This window comes from Rhincodon typus, chromosome 12 (genome assembly GCF_021869965.1).
Source record: "Rhincodon typus isolate 14 chromosome 12, sRhiTyp1.1, whole genome shotgun sequence".
NCBI lineage: Eukaryota > Metazoa > Chordata > Chondrichthyes > Orectolobiformes > Rhincodontidae > Rhincodon > Rhincodon typus.
Genome location: NC_063343.1, coordinates 1536456 through 1553017, shown reverse-complemented (window position 1 = coordinate 1553017; position 16562 = coordinate 1536456). Strand labels below are relative to the sequence as shown.

The 16562-nt window shown below is 42.5% G+C and overlaps 1 protein-coding gene across 11 annotated transcripts in view; it reads left to right on the top strand.

Annotated features, from left to right (window-relative positions):
• The first annotated feature begins 345 nt into the window (after positions 1 to 345).
• The window catches only part of n4bp3 (NEDD4 binding protein 3), a 99712-nt gene continuing 83495 nt past the window's right edge, over positions 346 to 16562 (top strand). For 2 of the 11 annotated variants that reach the window (XM_048603634.1, XM_048603635.1), the window contains exons 1-3: positions 346 to 550; positions 12940 to 12982; positions 14579 to 14729. The gene's annotated coding sequence lies outside the window, so the exon portion shown is untranslated. The other 9 variants (XM_048603640.1, XM_048603638.1, XM_048603637.1 and 6 more) reach the window with 9 other exon arrangements.

The window sequence follows — 16562 nt, the reverse complement described above, 5'->3', positions numbered from 1 at the left end:
CCTTGTTTCTTAAAGGTATTATGTTGGGATCCCCAGTGTATAGTTTTAGTCGATGTTTTCTTCTGTTATCTGCTGTGGTATGTTTGAAGTTTCATTAATTCGAGTATATTTATGTAAGTATGTGTATAGCCCATGAAATGCTGAGAATGTGTGGTTAGGAAACGTTCAGTGGAACTAAGTCTGCTGTCTCTTCAGAGCACAGCCCAAGAGCAGCCCTCCAGCGATGTCTAACTGAGAGTGTGCCTGGCTCTCAGCAGGTTCTCTCCCATGGCTGGGCGGAGTTCAGGATCTGCATTTCTTTATGGATCCAGCCCCGTGCTGTTGGAATTGTCCAGTCCCTCTTTTGCAGCTGCCCCATTCCCCAGCTCGCTGTTGCATTGTGAAAAAGTGAGCTTTGCCAGTGTGTCCGAGGCAGTAGCTCGCTACCAGTCTGTACCTACAGCTTCAGCCTTTAACAGCAAAGGATCGAGCGAGTGAGTGCTTCCAAACTCGGAGAGAACAAGCCTGCGGGAGCATCAGCTCAATGCAAACTGAGGGTCAGTGAAATATGGTGAGGCTCAAAAAGTCCTGCATTCTCTCTGTGCAGTGAGCACACTGATGGTGTATCTGCTAATGTGATTGCTCAGCTTGTATAGACTTGTAACAAAATGTGTGTGTGTTGCAGCCCGCTTTTCTCAGTTGGGGCATGGTGTGGCTTTGGAAATAGTTGGTGAGCTTCTGTTTTATTCATGGTGACTGGTTCGCCTCAGATCACCGCGCTCTCTAGGTGGTCCCCTCTCACATTAAAGCGTGCACTTTACACAATGCACCAACCCCAACCACTGAGCCATGGTGGAACTGACCTGCAATGCCACTTTCAGACTGGGACTTCCCACAGCCCAGGGCTATAGGTAGGGTGTTCAAACTGTTGCGGGGGTGGTGGGGTGGGGTGGTGTGGTGTGCTTTTCAGGCTGTTGGGGGTGGTGTGGGGTTTGGGAATGAAAGCTCACACCATTCAACTTTGACGTTCAACCCAGCCCTAATGTCAGCAGGACAACTTTTTGAGATGAGTGTGAGAGTGAAACTGCCATTTTTCTGACTGTTTTATTAAACCCAGCACAATGTTAAATTACTGGAAACAAAAATTGCTGGAGATCACAACAGGTCAGCCAGCATCCAAGGAGAGAGAATCAAGCTAATGGTTCAAGAATAGACGACTCTTCATCAGAGAGTTCTAAATTAGACAGGTTGTCTGCCAGTTCTGAGGAAGGGTCACTAAACCCGAAACGTTAACTCTGATTTCTCTCCACAGACGCTGCCAGACCCGCTGAGCTTTTCCAGCCATTTCTGCTTTTGTTGTTGTCTGCCTTTAATCAACGAAACTGGATATTACAGTTGAAGATTTATTTTTGTTATGTAGGTCAGATCTTTACACTCATTTTTAACCGGCTTTGCATTATCCTGTATCCCATTGGCAGGGTCTCTTACACACCATTTGTATAGCAGCATTTTGCTGTCAGCAGAGTTGGCCTTCTGATTCCTTACCAGTTGATTTGCTCCTTGCCACAGTGACCTACTCGTCAGGGCTGGCTCAACTGGCATAATTCTTTGTGCATTTTAAGAGTATCCCCTAGTTGGCATTAGCTGGATTGAGGCTGGGGGCAGGAAGATGTTGCTGCTCCTGATTGTTAATCATCAATTTTTTTTCCCAGAAGGCCTGTATTGATGAATGTTGGGCAAGACAAAGGTTGGATTCATCTGGAGGATGTGATTTATTCCTGACCTGTGAAGACTTGCCAGCAAAGAATGGCGCCTTGAGCTTCTGTTGGGTTCATTGGAACTGTGTGTGTGACCTTTTTAAAAATGCATTGTGAAATCTGGAAAACGCAGGAATTTGAAGGTGTTGAAGTGAGACAGTTACTTTGTTGCAGCAATTTTGGTGATCAGTTTAGAAGTCTGACTGCCGATTGAGATGGAATAGTTCCTAACAAGCTGAGTAAACTCAGAGCCGCAGTATTGAATTCAGGGTGTGTAAGTTTAAGCTTCATTCGCGATGGGGTGAATTACATTGGGAGAGAAAACTGTCACTTTTTTTTTCAAATTTTGTCAACGTTTTTGTGGATGAAAAAGAAGGCAGATTATGGGAATGCTAGCACTGAGCAAATAGTTGGTCCTTCTCCACCATCCTACAGCATGCTAATTCCTGCTTGGCATCAAGATCTCAGATCTCAGTTTGGTGATTCAGTTTCTCCCTTCACACTGCGAGAAATCTGCAATGAGGTGAGCTTTGGGAATGGCTGCAAGAATCTGTTTAAATAGAAATTAAACACAGCCAATTTTAGGCAGACTTATTCCCCCTCAGGGCTTTGAAAGGCACAGTCCCAGATTTAAAGAGGGAGAAAATTGTTTAGATGGTCCCTATAAAGTTAACAAGGAAGATTAGCATCTAGATGTCTTCCCAATGCAGTTTATTAACTTAAGCGATTCGCCCAGAACAAATATCAGCTGACCATAATTGGCTAATCTCTCTCGGTCTTCAGACATTAAATGTTTTGAATAGAATCTAATGCTAGCAAGAGAAGAAATATAATGCTAACTGCCTGAATGAGTTGGTGGATTAGATGTCACTTGAATGTAGTTGTAGGATGTACATCACTTGCTTTTTCTGTGTCCTCCTTTCTGATGCAAAAGCAAAATACTGTCAATTATGCAAATCTGAAATAAGGACCCAAAATGCTGGAAAACCTCAGCAATACCCATGGAGAGAAACTGAGACCTTCCCGTTTTGTCCTTTCTGCCACTGTATTCTTGTACTGGCTTGAAAACTCTTCCATTACTGTTTACCAGCAGTTCTGTTGAAAGGTTGTCAAACTGAAATGTTAAACCTGTTTCTTTCCACAGTGAATATTCAGCAATTTCTGTTTTTCACATCCCTGGTCTTAATGTTGCTGTTCATTCACTAGGAGTATGTGACCCTCTGGGATTACTGACCACAGATGGTGACTGATACTTATCGAATACCGATCCAGTGCAAACGTAGAGACTAATGGAGTAAGAAGGTTCCATTGCTTCATAACTCAGCGTAAACTTTAAGAATTATTTAGCCAGTGACAAATTGGTAGTGATACACAATGCTTCCTCTGGACAAATTTCTTCTGAAATAACTTTTAATTGCAGTGCTGATTGTAGGTCATAATAACTCAGTCCTGGGAGGAAAATAGGCTTCCCTTTAACTATTTTGTGAAAATACTGATCCATTACTTCCCTTTTTCTTTTCTAATAAGAACAAAGCAGTCACTGAGAGCATTACTGACCTGTCTTAGACTCGTACAGCCCATACCTAGTGATGGTTGTATGGTAGGTTTAAAGCAATGGCTCCAGTGTCTGTGATAATGATCATTGTAGCGGAGCATGGAGCGATGGTCGTTGGATAGGGATGGTGCTGATATTTGTCTGCCGTGTACCCCGTGTGAATGACGACTGCTGTGTAAATATTTCTCAGACTTGTGTTTTGAACAGTAACATTTTAGAAATTGGCAGGCAGTGAGTAATTCAACAAGAGATAGTGGACAGTGAATAATTGAACTACTGCTCACAAGCCTTTGAAGCGAGTCTGAGCCTGTCTTGATAAGTCTCTCTGCTCTGAGTCTGGCATTTGTGGATAAGAAACTTCTTGAGCTTCTCTTTCCAAATTTACTGCATTCTTTGAGTGTCGCCACCTTGCCTCCTTCTGGGAATTTTGAGAAACAAAGACTAAAAGGAACAAAACATGTCCAGTCAGTTGGATGAACTTCTTGTGATCCCCTGAAAGTTGTTCAGTGCAATAAGGATGTTTGATCAGTAAATGTTCCACGCTTGTTCTGTCATCTGTGATGTGTTGTGATTGTCACAAATAAATATAAAGTGTACTATTGAGCCTGTAATTTAATGTGTGAGGTTTAAATGGGTGTGTACTCACCAAATAGAGGTAATGGTTAAAGGAGTGTAATATAACCTAGGACTCCTGAAGCATTCATATTTTACACAAGTGGTTTTATCTCAAATTCATCAGATTTTCTGAATCCCTTGGGAGATTTTCTGTGGCACATTAATGAACGATCTTGCTCTATTTAAAATAGCACCTTCCTAATACAGAAAAAGATCCTGAAATGGTTAATGAGGTAATGGGAATGTGGTGTAATAGAAGGGAGATGGAAACTAATATATGGCATGGACAGTTTCAGATGTGTGGGTTTGTGGGGGGTCAGAGTGGGGAGGAGAAGTTTGGTCAGTGACGTGGGAGTTAAGGGACTTTCAAAGGTGAAGTGTTTTTGGTGAGAGACAGTGGGATTAACAAGGCTGACAGGATAGGGAGGATGGCAGAAGGCAAGAATTAAAACTGAACACTGAAAGCAGACTGATGAGGTTTGATGAACTCTGATTTTGTGAACTTGTGGACAGACATGAAAACTGGGTTGTGGTTTCAATGTGGGGTAGAATTTGGGCACACATATTGACAAATTGGGCTTCCTGGAGCACAAGAGGTCAGAACTATTGAAGGTAGTAAGTGGGTAGGAACAAAATTAGGAGAACCATTTCGAGAGCATTTCTTAGGGAGCAAATTCTGAAAGTGTTAAGCAAGGCACTTGCATCTATTATGCATATTCACGTGTGTAAGCGGTTTGTCGGAATACTGGCATTATTTGACCAAAATGAGCTTCTAATCCGATCCACACCATCATATGATACTGTTTCCACCTTGGTCTACTCCTGTCTTTGATCTGACTGTAGCTGGCTTCGAGATTCTTCCCACTGTAAATGTGAGGACATGCGAAACTCTGCCTGTGTCACCTCATGCACACCCACCTACAGGGGCTTCCAGTTAAAAAAAATGCCTTGACTTTTATCAATTCTCATCGTAGTTTTCAGCTCTGTCCATGGCCTCACACCTCATGCCTACCTGTTCAGTATTATAGATGTTAATTGCTGCATAATTGGCAGTTGTACCTTTAGTTACCAAGACGCTAAACTCTGTTATTCCACCCTGAACCTCTCTGATTTCTTTATTCTTCTTTGTTCTTAAGACACTCCTTAGAACCTACCTCTTCGGCCAAGATCTTGGTTGTGTGTTCTTGTATTTACTTACATAGTGTCAGGTTTACTTTGCTAACTCTCCTCTGGAGGGCTTTGTGAAAACTCAGTCTGTTAAAGATGCTGTGTAAATACGTGAAAGTAGTGATGATTGAGAAGATTAGGCCTATATTCCTGATAGTTCAGCAGAATGAGAGGTAGTCTCACAGTGGCATAAACATTCAGATGATGCTTGTCTGAATAGATGCTGGGAGGATGTTTCTTCTGCCTGTGGGATGGGTTTGGGAATCTCGAGCGAAAAGTCATGATCAAGGGATCTGCCATTTAGGATTGAGATAAGGGGAAATCCTTCAGTCAGATGGTTGTAAATTTTTGAATTCACTACCTTGGAGAGGTGTGGTTGCTCAATCATTGAGGCAGTGTCATAGAGTCAGAGAGCCGTACAGCATGGAAACACACCTCCAGTCCAACTTGTTCATGCTAACCAGATATCCTAAATTAATCTAGTCCACTTTGCCGGCATTTAGCCCATATCCCGCTAAACTCTTCCTATTCATTTACCCATCCAGATGACTTTTAAATGTTGTAATTGTACCAGCCCCCACCACTTCCTCTGGCAGCTCATTCCTTACACACACCACCCTCTGTGTGAACAAGTTGCCCCTTAGGTCCCTTTTAAATCTTTCCCCACTCACCTTAAACATATGCCCCTCTAGTTTTGCACTCCCCTACCCTGGGGAAAAGACCTTGTCTATTCACCCTATCCATGGCCCTCATGATTTTATATATCTCCAGAAGGTCACCCCTCAGCCTCTGATGCTCCAGGGAAAATAGCCCCAGCCTATTCAGCCTCTCCCTATAGCTCAAACCCTCCAACCCTGGCAACATCCTTGTAAATCCTTTCTGAACCCTTTCAAGTTTCACAACATCTTTCCTATAGCAGGGAGACCAGAATTGCACGCAGTATTCCAATAGTGGCCTAACCAATGTCCTGTACAGCTGCAACATGACCCTCCCAACTCCTATACTCAATGCACTGACCAATAAAGGCAAGTGTAGCAAACAACTTCTTCACTAACTTGTCTACCTGCAACTCCACTTTCAAGAAACTATAAACCTGCACTCCAAGGTCTCTTTGTTCAGCAATCAAATCTTTTTGGATATTAAAGGAATTAAAGGTGGTGGGACTATTGTGGCAGATGATGATATGTTAAGGCTATGGCACTATGGTAATGTCACTGGTCCAGTACTCCAGAACCCCAGGTAAATATTCTGCGGAAATGGGTTTGAATTGTACCATGGTGGATGGTCAAATTTTAATTCAATAAACATCTGGAATAAAAAGCTAGCCTAATGTGACCATGTAACTGCTGCCGATTGTCCTCACAATGCATCTGGTTCACTAATATTTTTTAGGGAAAGAAATCTGCTGTCCTCACATGGTCTGACCTTGCATGTATGGCTCACAGCAATGTGGTTAGGGATTGACAATAAATACTGGGCTAGCTAGCAATGCCAGTTGAACAAATTTTAAAAAAGGCTGATCAGCCACAACTTTACTGAATAACAGACTGGGTAAAATGTTGTACTCCTCCTATTTTTGTGTTCTTCAGGCCTGTCCTAATTTCTACTTTTTTAAATTATTTTTTTAATGGGATGAGGGCATCACTGACTAGGCAGCATTTATTGCCCCATCCCTAATTGCCCAGAGGGCAGCTGAGAGTCAACCACATTGCTGTGGGTCTGGAGTCACATGTAGGCCAGACCAGGTAAGAATGGCAGCTTCCCTCCCTAAAGGGCATTAGTGAACCAGATGGGTTTTTCCTGATAATCGGCATTGGATTCGTGGTCATCATTAGATTCTTAATTCCAGATATTTTATTGAATTCAAATTCACCGTCTGCTGTGGCAGGATTCGAACCCGGAACGCCATCTGGATCTCTGAATTAATGATTTAGCGATAATACCACTAGGCCCTCGCTTTCCCACTTCCATGGTGTTGTGACCATTTCTCTACTTCTGTGATATTTTTAACATGAAAGAATCTGTACGTAGGTACGTTCTGCACAAAAATGACCAAAACATGTTTTGTAAGTTGAGGGAAAAGCTGGTTTTCCATGCAGTACAGACGCTATAATCTTGTACAGCGATGACCTAAATTTTATTTTCTGCTCTTTTGACAGGTGCACTTGCTGCGTGTGCTTTCTGCTACACTAGAATTCAGCCCTTGATCATTTTAAATCTAGGGCAAAAATTGCCAGACTTACTCCAGTTCATTTTCTGAAGCAGATGCAGGCAGTTTGCTCCAGTGATGTATTTATATAACTTGTGATCTGCCAAAGATAAAGTTACATTTGAATGCTGAGGTCAGAACTAGAGATTGGGGCGACGTGGTCGTTCAGTGGTTAGCACTGGTATCTCACAGCGCCAGGGACCGGGGTTCGATTCCACCCTTGGGCAACTGTCTGTGTGGAGTTTGCACATTCTCCCCATGTCTGCGTGGGTTTCCTCCCACAGTCCAAAGATGTGCACATTAGGTGGATTGGCCATGCTAAATTGTCCCATAGTGTTCAGGGATGTGCAGGTTAAGTGGCTTAGCCTTGGGGAAATGCAGGGTTACAGGGATACAGAAGGGGTTTGGAGGGTTGGTGTGGACCTAATGGGCCAAATGGCCTGCTTCCACACTATAGGAATCCTATTCTATGATCTGGCTAATGGGTAAGGAATAATTTGAAGGCAGAATTTAATAGTACTTGTTCAAAACATTCTAGGGTTAAGGGAAGGCAGCACTGAATGGGCTGCCCAATATTTGGTCCACTATTGTTTGTAATTTAACTCAGTGTCTTGAATTGAGAAATGTAATGCAGATTGATCAGATTTATGCATATACAATAAATTTGCACAACCAGTGGAATGGAAGAGGTGGTTTAGAGATTTCAAAATGTGTTGTAAAAATTGTCCAGTGGGAAGAACAATGACTGATTTCAAGAACTTGTACATATATTTGTATCATTCCCAATCTTTACACATTCCAAAACACTTCCCAGCTATTTAAGAACTTTTGAAGTCATTTATATAAATAATTTCGATGTGAACGTAGGAGGTATGGTTAGTAAGTTTGCAGATGACACCAAAATTGGTGGTGTAGTGGACAGTGAAGAAGGTTACCTCAGAGTACAATGGGACCTTGATCAGATGGGCCGATGGGCTGAGGAGTGGCAGATGGAGTTTAATTTAGATAAATGTGAGGTGCTGCATTTTGGAAAGGCAAATCAGGGCAGGACTTACACACTTAATGGTAAGGTCCTGGGGAGTGTTGCTGAACAAACAGACCTTGGAGTGCAGGTTCATCATTCCTTGAAAGTGGAGTCACAGGTGGATAGGATAGTGAAGGCGGCATTCGGTATGCTTGCCTTTATTGGTCAGTGCATTGAGTATAGGAGTTGGGAGGTCATGTTGTGGCTGTACAGTTCATTGGTTAGGCCACTATTGGAATACTGCATGCAATTCTGGTCTCCCTACTATGGGAGGGATGTTGTGAAACTTGAAAGGGTGCAGAAAAGATTTACAAGGATGTTGCCAGGTTTAGAGGGTTTGAGCTACATGGAGAGGCTGAATAGGCTGGGGCTATTTTCCCTGAGTGTTGGAGGCTGAGGGGTGATCTTATAGAGGTTTATAAAATCATGAGGGGCATAGATAGGGTAAATAGACAAGGTCTTTTCCCCAGGGTAGGGGAGTCTAAAACTAGAGGGGAATGGTTTAAGGTGAGAAGGGAAAAGTTTAAAATGGACTTAAGGGGCAACTTGTTCATGTAGAGGGTGGTGTGTGCATGGAATGAGCTGCCAGAGGAAGTGGTGGAGGTTGGTACAATTACAACATTTGAAAGACATCTGGATGGGTATATGAATAGGAAGGGTTTAGAGGGATAGGGGCCAAATGCTGGCAAATGGGACTAGACTAATTAAGAATATCTGGTCGGCATGGACAGGTTGGACCAAAGGGTCTGTTTCGCTGCTGTACAGCTCTAGGCCTCTAAGTGCATGGCCTGTTATAGGAAATGAATCAGGCAATTTGCATGCAACAAGGTCTCACAAATATCAATTAAGTACAAGACTAGATTGTTTGTTTTAGGTTTTGCTTGAAGAGATAAATATTGACCAACTGCTTGAATATTGCTCTGGGATCTTTTATCTTGACCTGAGAGGACAGATGGAGCTCTGTTCAATTTCTGTCTGGAAAGTGACACTGCTGACAGTGCATTTCCTCCGTACTACCCTGAAATGCTGGCCTTGGTTATGTTCTCGACTCCCTGAGAAAAGATAATTAACACTGAGCCAATGTAGCGCATACAAAGAAAAACTGCACAACATGGTCACTGTTTATATACTCAAAAGCTAAGGGTGAAGTTGAAAGCATTTTTGGCAGATGCGATGCTTAACAACTTGCACCAATGTTGAACAAAATTCAACTGAGTGAAAATATTGTTCAACTATGAATTATATAATAGAGTCAAAGTCAGAGAAAATCATTAACAAACCATATGAGGTTCTGGTTAAGCCAATTCAGAATAATATCTTCATTTCTGATCAACAAAATGCGGAGGAGATATTAAACATTGCAGATCGAGCTCTGTACTGTCAGCTTGCAGCAGCAAAGGTCTGAGTCACTAGAACAGTCTGACTTTTCGGTTGGGCCCAGGTGTCTGAGAACTGATTCTTGATAAGATGCATTAGGTGATAAATGGTATTTAAAAAAAACCTAGGAGAAAGCACATAAAATTACAAAAGCAGTTCAAGGGAACACAGTTTCCATCTAGAACAGAGCAAATTTGAATCAGATCTCGGGGAAATTGTTCACACCAAATGCGGTCACCATCCATCCTTCGATTGGGTTAGTGAAATCAGAAAGTCTAGAGTCATTTAAGAACCAGTTTCAGAGGGGAAGGGGCTGCAATTCTTTCTAGATCAATGTACTGAGTTGGGCTAAATACCTTTCTGAAATTAATGTGTGTTCTTATCAGAACTTTCCCAAAAGGTATGTATCCTGCTTTCTGAGATACAGAATCCACAGTTTGCAATGGTCCTGTATTTAGGTGTGAGCAACACTGCTCTAATTGACCCACTGCAATGTCTTTTTTCTGTTCTGATTCCTTGCTAGTTCCAAGTAATTCTGCTGTACAATAGGCACTGGGATCCTGTTGCATTCTCATTGTAACTGAGAGCAGTGTTAGAGATTACGTGGTGGATGAGGAATAGTGCAGTTTTGTGCCGACATTGTTAATTCCTGCTTATTCTGTGGTTGTTAACTACAGTGGGTAATAAAGTCCGGAGCACATTTGTGGATCAGACACTTTTCTGAGCCATTTGCAATCCATGTCTTGACAAAAGCAAAACAGACACACTTGACAGTAAATATACCCCTCAGCATCAGTAATTCAACCAGTGAAGATGCAATCCAACAGCCAGTTGCAGTAGATTGAGTGCTTCTTGACTGTTGTATGAGTTTAACATTTGACAAATTTCTGCACTGTACAGAAGAGCTGAAAACCTTTTTACATCTTGGCACAGGGTGAACTAGGAACATTGTTAGTGATGGTGGTTGAGAAGGTGTGACAGGATTGTGGGGTTTTTGATGGGGTGCTCCACTGACAATCTCCTTTGCCAATCGACAGCAAGCTTTACTCTGTACCCAACTCATGTAATCTTAATGATTGGCTTCACAAAGACTTGATTCTGACATTGATCTGATATTTGGAAAGCATTCTACCATCCAGCTTTATTGTATTGGGAAAAATATTTTTCAAATCAGAAACCCTTGTGGGAAATAGCAGGAAGCAAGATTAAATTATCTGAGTATGTTCTCAGAGACTGAACCCATATGACCAATTGAAGAATGAAGTGGATACGTGTACACAAGTTACGAATCTGCCAAAGAGAAAGCAAGGTTTCTCCTTGGCATCATTGCTTCCTACAGGAATTAGTTCAGGATGAAGATATTTTGGGGAATGCATGCCTGGATAGTGATGAACATTTGGACTTTCTGCTTGGGTTCCTGGATGAAGAAAGAAAGATCATCTTTTAAATGCCTGTGAGACATGGTTAGAATTTGATAGATTTTCGAAAACAAATCATCACTCAATGGAAGAATATTTCATGGACATTAACAGCAGGCACATCCTTTACCTGGAATATAAAAGAAAAAGTGGCTTTTTTTTTGCAATATGAGATCTTCCATCCCCATTAATGTTCCTGTCCTTCTTGCTTCAATTTTTTTTTATATTTTAATATCGATTCCCACCCATATGACAAGTCACCTGATAATGGAGTAGCGCTTCGAAAGCTTGTGATTTTAAATAAACCTGTTGGACTATAACCTGGTGTCATGTGACTTGTGACTTTGTCCACCCCAGTACAATACTGACACCTCCACATCAGAATCAGGATGTATAATGCTTGTTGAAGTGTATTACTTGAAGGATTCCACTTGTTGAATAAATGTCACAACACCCTTTCTAATTGGTTTATGTCTTTGATTGTGATCTGATTGATTCCTGGTTGTCTTTATAATTCTGTGTCTTCTGCAGGAATTGTAAATCACTGTAACACTAGTGAATCTGTAACTCTGTGGAGTGCTATATCTTATTAATACTACAAGCAGGCTCTGGTTGAGAAACAGTGGTACGATGCTAAAAAGATTAGGACTTCAGGCTCTGTTCTCGATCTGTGTAGAGTTACATGATGTTATCCAATATGTCAGTCTGGGCATCCTAGTTAGGTTGCCTATAAGTTAATAACCTAAATCACTGCCCATTGACCGTGGGGGGTTTCCTACAGCCAAACCTCTGTAATTGAATAGTCTGTCAATGTTCTGAGTGGGACTGGGTTTGGGAGCTATTGCAAGTAGTCCAGGTCTGTGAAGCTGCATTTGATCAGTTGTAAAACTGTATATTTGTATTTTTTCCTATATTTTTGTTTGTGGACTGAAATAGCTCGAGGGCTGTATTCAAATCAAGAATTGTGGAAGGTATTGCTGCACTTTCTCAAAGCAGGTTCCCAACACTGTATTATAAGTGCCTGTTTCTATTGCTGTTTGTTCAAGCAGGTGGGGGAAGGTTATCGAAGCTGGGCTGTCTCTGGTGCGTGAGTATAAAACGAGATTCAGTTGGCAACAAGTCTCTGATTGGTCTGTGGAGTGGTTACTAATGGTAGGTGACAAAGGCCCTTTGCCTTCCAATGATTGTCTCCTAGGTAACCAAACAGTATTAGGCTAGGAATGATCTGGCCAAAAGCCTTTGAATCTCAGTCTCCCCCTTTGCCTTACCCTCTGTTCCCCCTCCCACCCATTCAAAACACCATTTTGTTTTGTCTGTGTATATAGGGGGAGTTTTATAAAGGGTATGGAGGTTTTTAACTCGTACAACATAGAACATAGAACAGTACAGCACAGTACAGGCCCTTCGGCCCACGATGTTGTGCCAAACTTTTACCCTAAACCTAAGGTCTATCTAACCTCCATCCCTACCTTACACTATCATCCATATGCCTATCTAATAACCGCTTAAATGCCCCTAATGAGGCCGACTCCAGTACGCTCTCCGGCAATGCATTCCACGCCCCGACCACTTCCTGAGTAAAGAACCTACCTCTGACGTCTCCCCTATATCTACCTCCACTCACTTTAAAACTATTCCCCCTCGTAATAGCTACCTCCACCCTCGGAAAAAGTCTCTGGCTGTCCACTCTATCTATACTTCTGATCATCTATCAAGTCACCTCTCATCCTTTGTCGTTCTAAAGAGAAAAGCCTTCAGTTGAGTTATATGTTGACAGTTCATAGACATTTGCCTGTAGCTAGAACCTTGTACTTAACAGGAATTCTTATTTATTACAGAAACTTGGTCTGTGCTTTCTGTTCACCTGGGCCTCAACTGCAGGTAAATGCTGTGTATTTTGTTAAAGTATTTAATCAATGCGATGATGTTTGGATTGGCAGGCCTTGATTTCCAGTGTACTACCCTCTGTGAGGTGTATCTACAGTATTGTCCAATAGGCACCAGCCACTAGCTACAGGTGTGCTTAAGGAAAGCCCATTTTAGCCATATCCATTACTTGTGTTTTTTACAGATAAGTTCAAGAGTATATTTATTTCAACATTTCCCTTTTATTCAGTAACCAAAGATGTAAATCACTCATTTATAAACAAACACACACCCACACACTGCTTTAATCTGCTATGTCACCAGCACAATATATAAAATACTCACATGTACAATATACAATGAACATTGAAATCATGTGGCCAACTGCTCATTTTTATTTAACCAATTGCAAATACAAACATCAGGCATCCATGTAACTAAAGGTACATGTCCTTTCTCTTGTGCTGACAGATACATGAATTATCAACTTGTGAATTCCATCATATTTACCCGCATTGATCAAGCTGCTAAATCGCCTAATTCCTAAAACACAGGCAGTAACCTTCTCCAGACAGTCAGTATTTCTTTCCGTCGGTCTCACTCTCACTGATGTGCTCTCTTAGTTTATAGTCATTTAATTCTAATTAAAAGCAGTTCCTCTGTTTGCAACATCTGAGAATAGGAAACAATTTCCAAGTTTCCAATTCTTAATTCTTCGCCTAAAGACCTCACTTGCTTTTGACTTGTGAGAGATCCACTAATACTTGATAACGGGAGGCCTACTGTTATTATCACTGGGCTATTAATCCAGAGATCCAGGTAATGTTCTGGGGACCCAGGCTTGAATCCCGCCATGGCAGATGGTGGAATTTGAATTCAATAAAAATATGGAATTCAAAGTCTAATGGTGACTACGAATCGATTGTCAGGAAAACCCATCTGGCTCACTTATGTCCTTTAGAGAAGGAAACTGCCATCCTTACCTGATTTGGCCTACATGTGACTCCAGACCCACAGCAATGTGGTTGACTCTTAACTGCCCTCTGGGCAATTAGGGATGGGCAATAAATGCTGGCCTAGCCAGCAACGCCATCATCTTGTGCTTGAATAAAACATTGATGGGACCAATTAAGATTTGCTTGTCAAGGAGTTTTCACACAAGTAAGAAATAGAGTCAATATTTTTCCAATGAAGAAGAGTAACCTTTAGTTGACCTGGTGTTTCCAAATCAAAGCAAGCTTCGACTGCTTGATTCAGGCCTAACCCGGTCACAATTGCCCCATGAGCAATAAAATATGAAGTAGTAAATGAGTAACAGAATATATTCCATTGTAGGAAAGATTTGAGTTGGAGGAATTTACCCTTTGTTCCAGTGATAAGGATCCTTTTCAGTATAAAAGTTTGGTTTTTCGGATAAAGTCGTATTTTCACTTTACTGCCTTTTCTTTTTGGCCTGTGCCACCTGATGAGCGTTACACTGACCTGTTCACAGTAACCTGAACGATTACAATTCCCAAATCTTTCAGCTTCCACATGTTTGTTATAAACGAAGATTCTCCCCTTCAGATTATTGATGTTCTTTTCGACCTATTTTCCTTTTGTACTTTGTAGCATTTACATCCAAACCCTTCTCCAGTTATCTCAGTAATGGGCAGGAAATGTCGCAATGGAAAAGGAATGCTATGTCTATCTTGGCGATTATAAGAAGGCTTAGATCCGCCTGAATACTGAATCCTAGAGGCTGGCTAGAAATTTGTCACAGGTAAATATGATATTGCTCAGTGATTTACACTATTGTAGGTGTGTGATTTGTTCCCAATGGTTTTGTAGTGTTTGGAACAAGGATCAGGCGAATCACATTGACAATGAGATCCTTGCTTGGGGTTGTTAACCTGGGCCAATCAGGGATCACGTTGATTGATTTTATTGTCACGTGTACTGAAATACAGTGAAAAGTTTTGTTTATGAGCATACAGGCAGATCACAGCAAGCAAAAGATGTACAAATCAAAAAGACTTAGATAGAGGCATCCAGTTCACATTATTTGAAGCTCGAGAGTTCATCAGTCTGATAATGGCCAGAAAGAAGCTGTTCCTGAACCTGCTGGTGCGTGTGTTCAGGCTTCTGTATCTTCTGCCTGATGGAAGAGGTTGTAGGAGATCATTACCGGGGTGTGATGGGTCTTTGTTGGTCACCTTTCCGCAGTAGCGAGCTATTTAAATGGAGTCCATGGATGGGAGGTTGGCTTCCGTGATGGTCTGGGCTGTGCACACCACCTTCTGTAGTTTCTTACGGCCCTGGGCAGTAAGAGCAGTTGCCATACCAGGCCGTTATGCACCCGGAGAGTATGCTTTCAATGGTGCTTCTGCAGAAGTTGGTGAGGGACCTTATAGACAAGCCAAATTTCCTGAGACACCTGAGGAAGAAGAGGTGTTATTGTGCCATCTTGACTGTCACATTTACATGGGAAGTCCAGGACAGGTTGTCGGTTATCGTCACTTCCAGGAACTTGACATTCTTCACGCTCTTAGCCTCAGTTCTGTTGATGTAGATGGGGGCGTGTTCTCCTCCTTTGTTTCTGAAGTTGCTGATCCGTTCTTTATTTCTGCTGACGTTGAGAGACAAATTGTTTTTTTGCACCACGTCACCAAGCCCTCCATCTCCTTCTGTATTTTGACTTGTTGTTGTTAGATATCCATCCCACTATGGTGGTGTCATCAGTGAACTCATAGATAGCATTCGTTCAGAATTTGGCAACACAGTGGTGGGTATACAGCGAGTACAGTAGCGGGCTGAGGACTCATCCTGGGGGGGGGCTGCAGTGTTGAGTGTTATTATGGAGGAGGTGCAGTTCCCTATCCTCACTGATTGTGGTCTATGGGTCAGAAAGCTGAGGATCGAGGCAGAGGGCGGAGCTGAGACCAAGGTCACAGAGTTTTGAGATCAGTCTGGAGAAGATCGTGGTGTTGAAGGCGGAGCTGTCGACAACGAACAGGAGTCTGACATAGGTGTCTTTGTTGTTCAGATGTTCCAGGATTAAGTGTAGGGCTAGGGATATGGCATCCACTGTGGATCTGCTATGTTGGTAGGCAAACCGTGGGGGATTGAAGCAGGTTGGGAGACTGAAGTTGATGTGGGCCATGACCAGCCTCTTGAAGCACTTCATGATTATTGAGGTCAGAGCCACTGGGCGGATGTCATTAAGGCACATTGCATGTGTTTTCCTGGGTATGGGGATGATAATGGTCTTCTTGAAGCAGGTGGGGACTTTGGCTTGTAGGAGGAAGAGGTTGAAGATGTTGGTGAATACCTCCACCAGTCAGTTCGTGCAGGATCTGAGCACTCAGCCAGGGACACCATCGGGGCCCATCCCTTTCCTTGGGTTGACTCCCAGGAAGACTGATCTGATTTCTGAAGCGGTGACAGAGGGAAGAGGTGTGTCGGGGGCTGTCGGGGCAGGCGTTGCCACACCGGTGGGATTCTGCTCAAATTGAGCATAGAAAGCATTGAGGGTGTCAGGGAGGGATGTGTTATTGGGGTTGGGGGGGTGGTAGGGTTGGTGGAGTGGGGGTGTTGGGGTTGGGTGGTGTGGGGT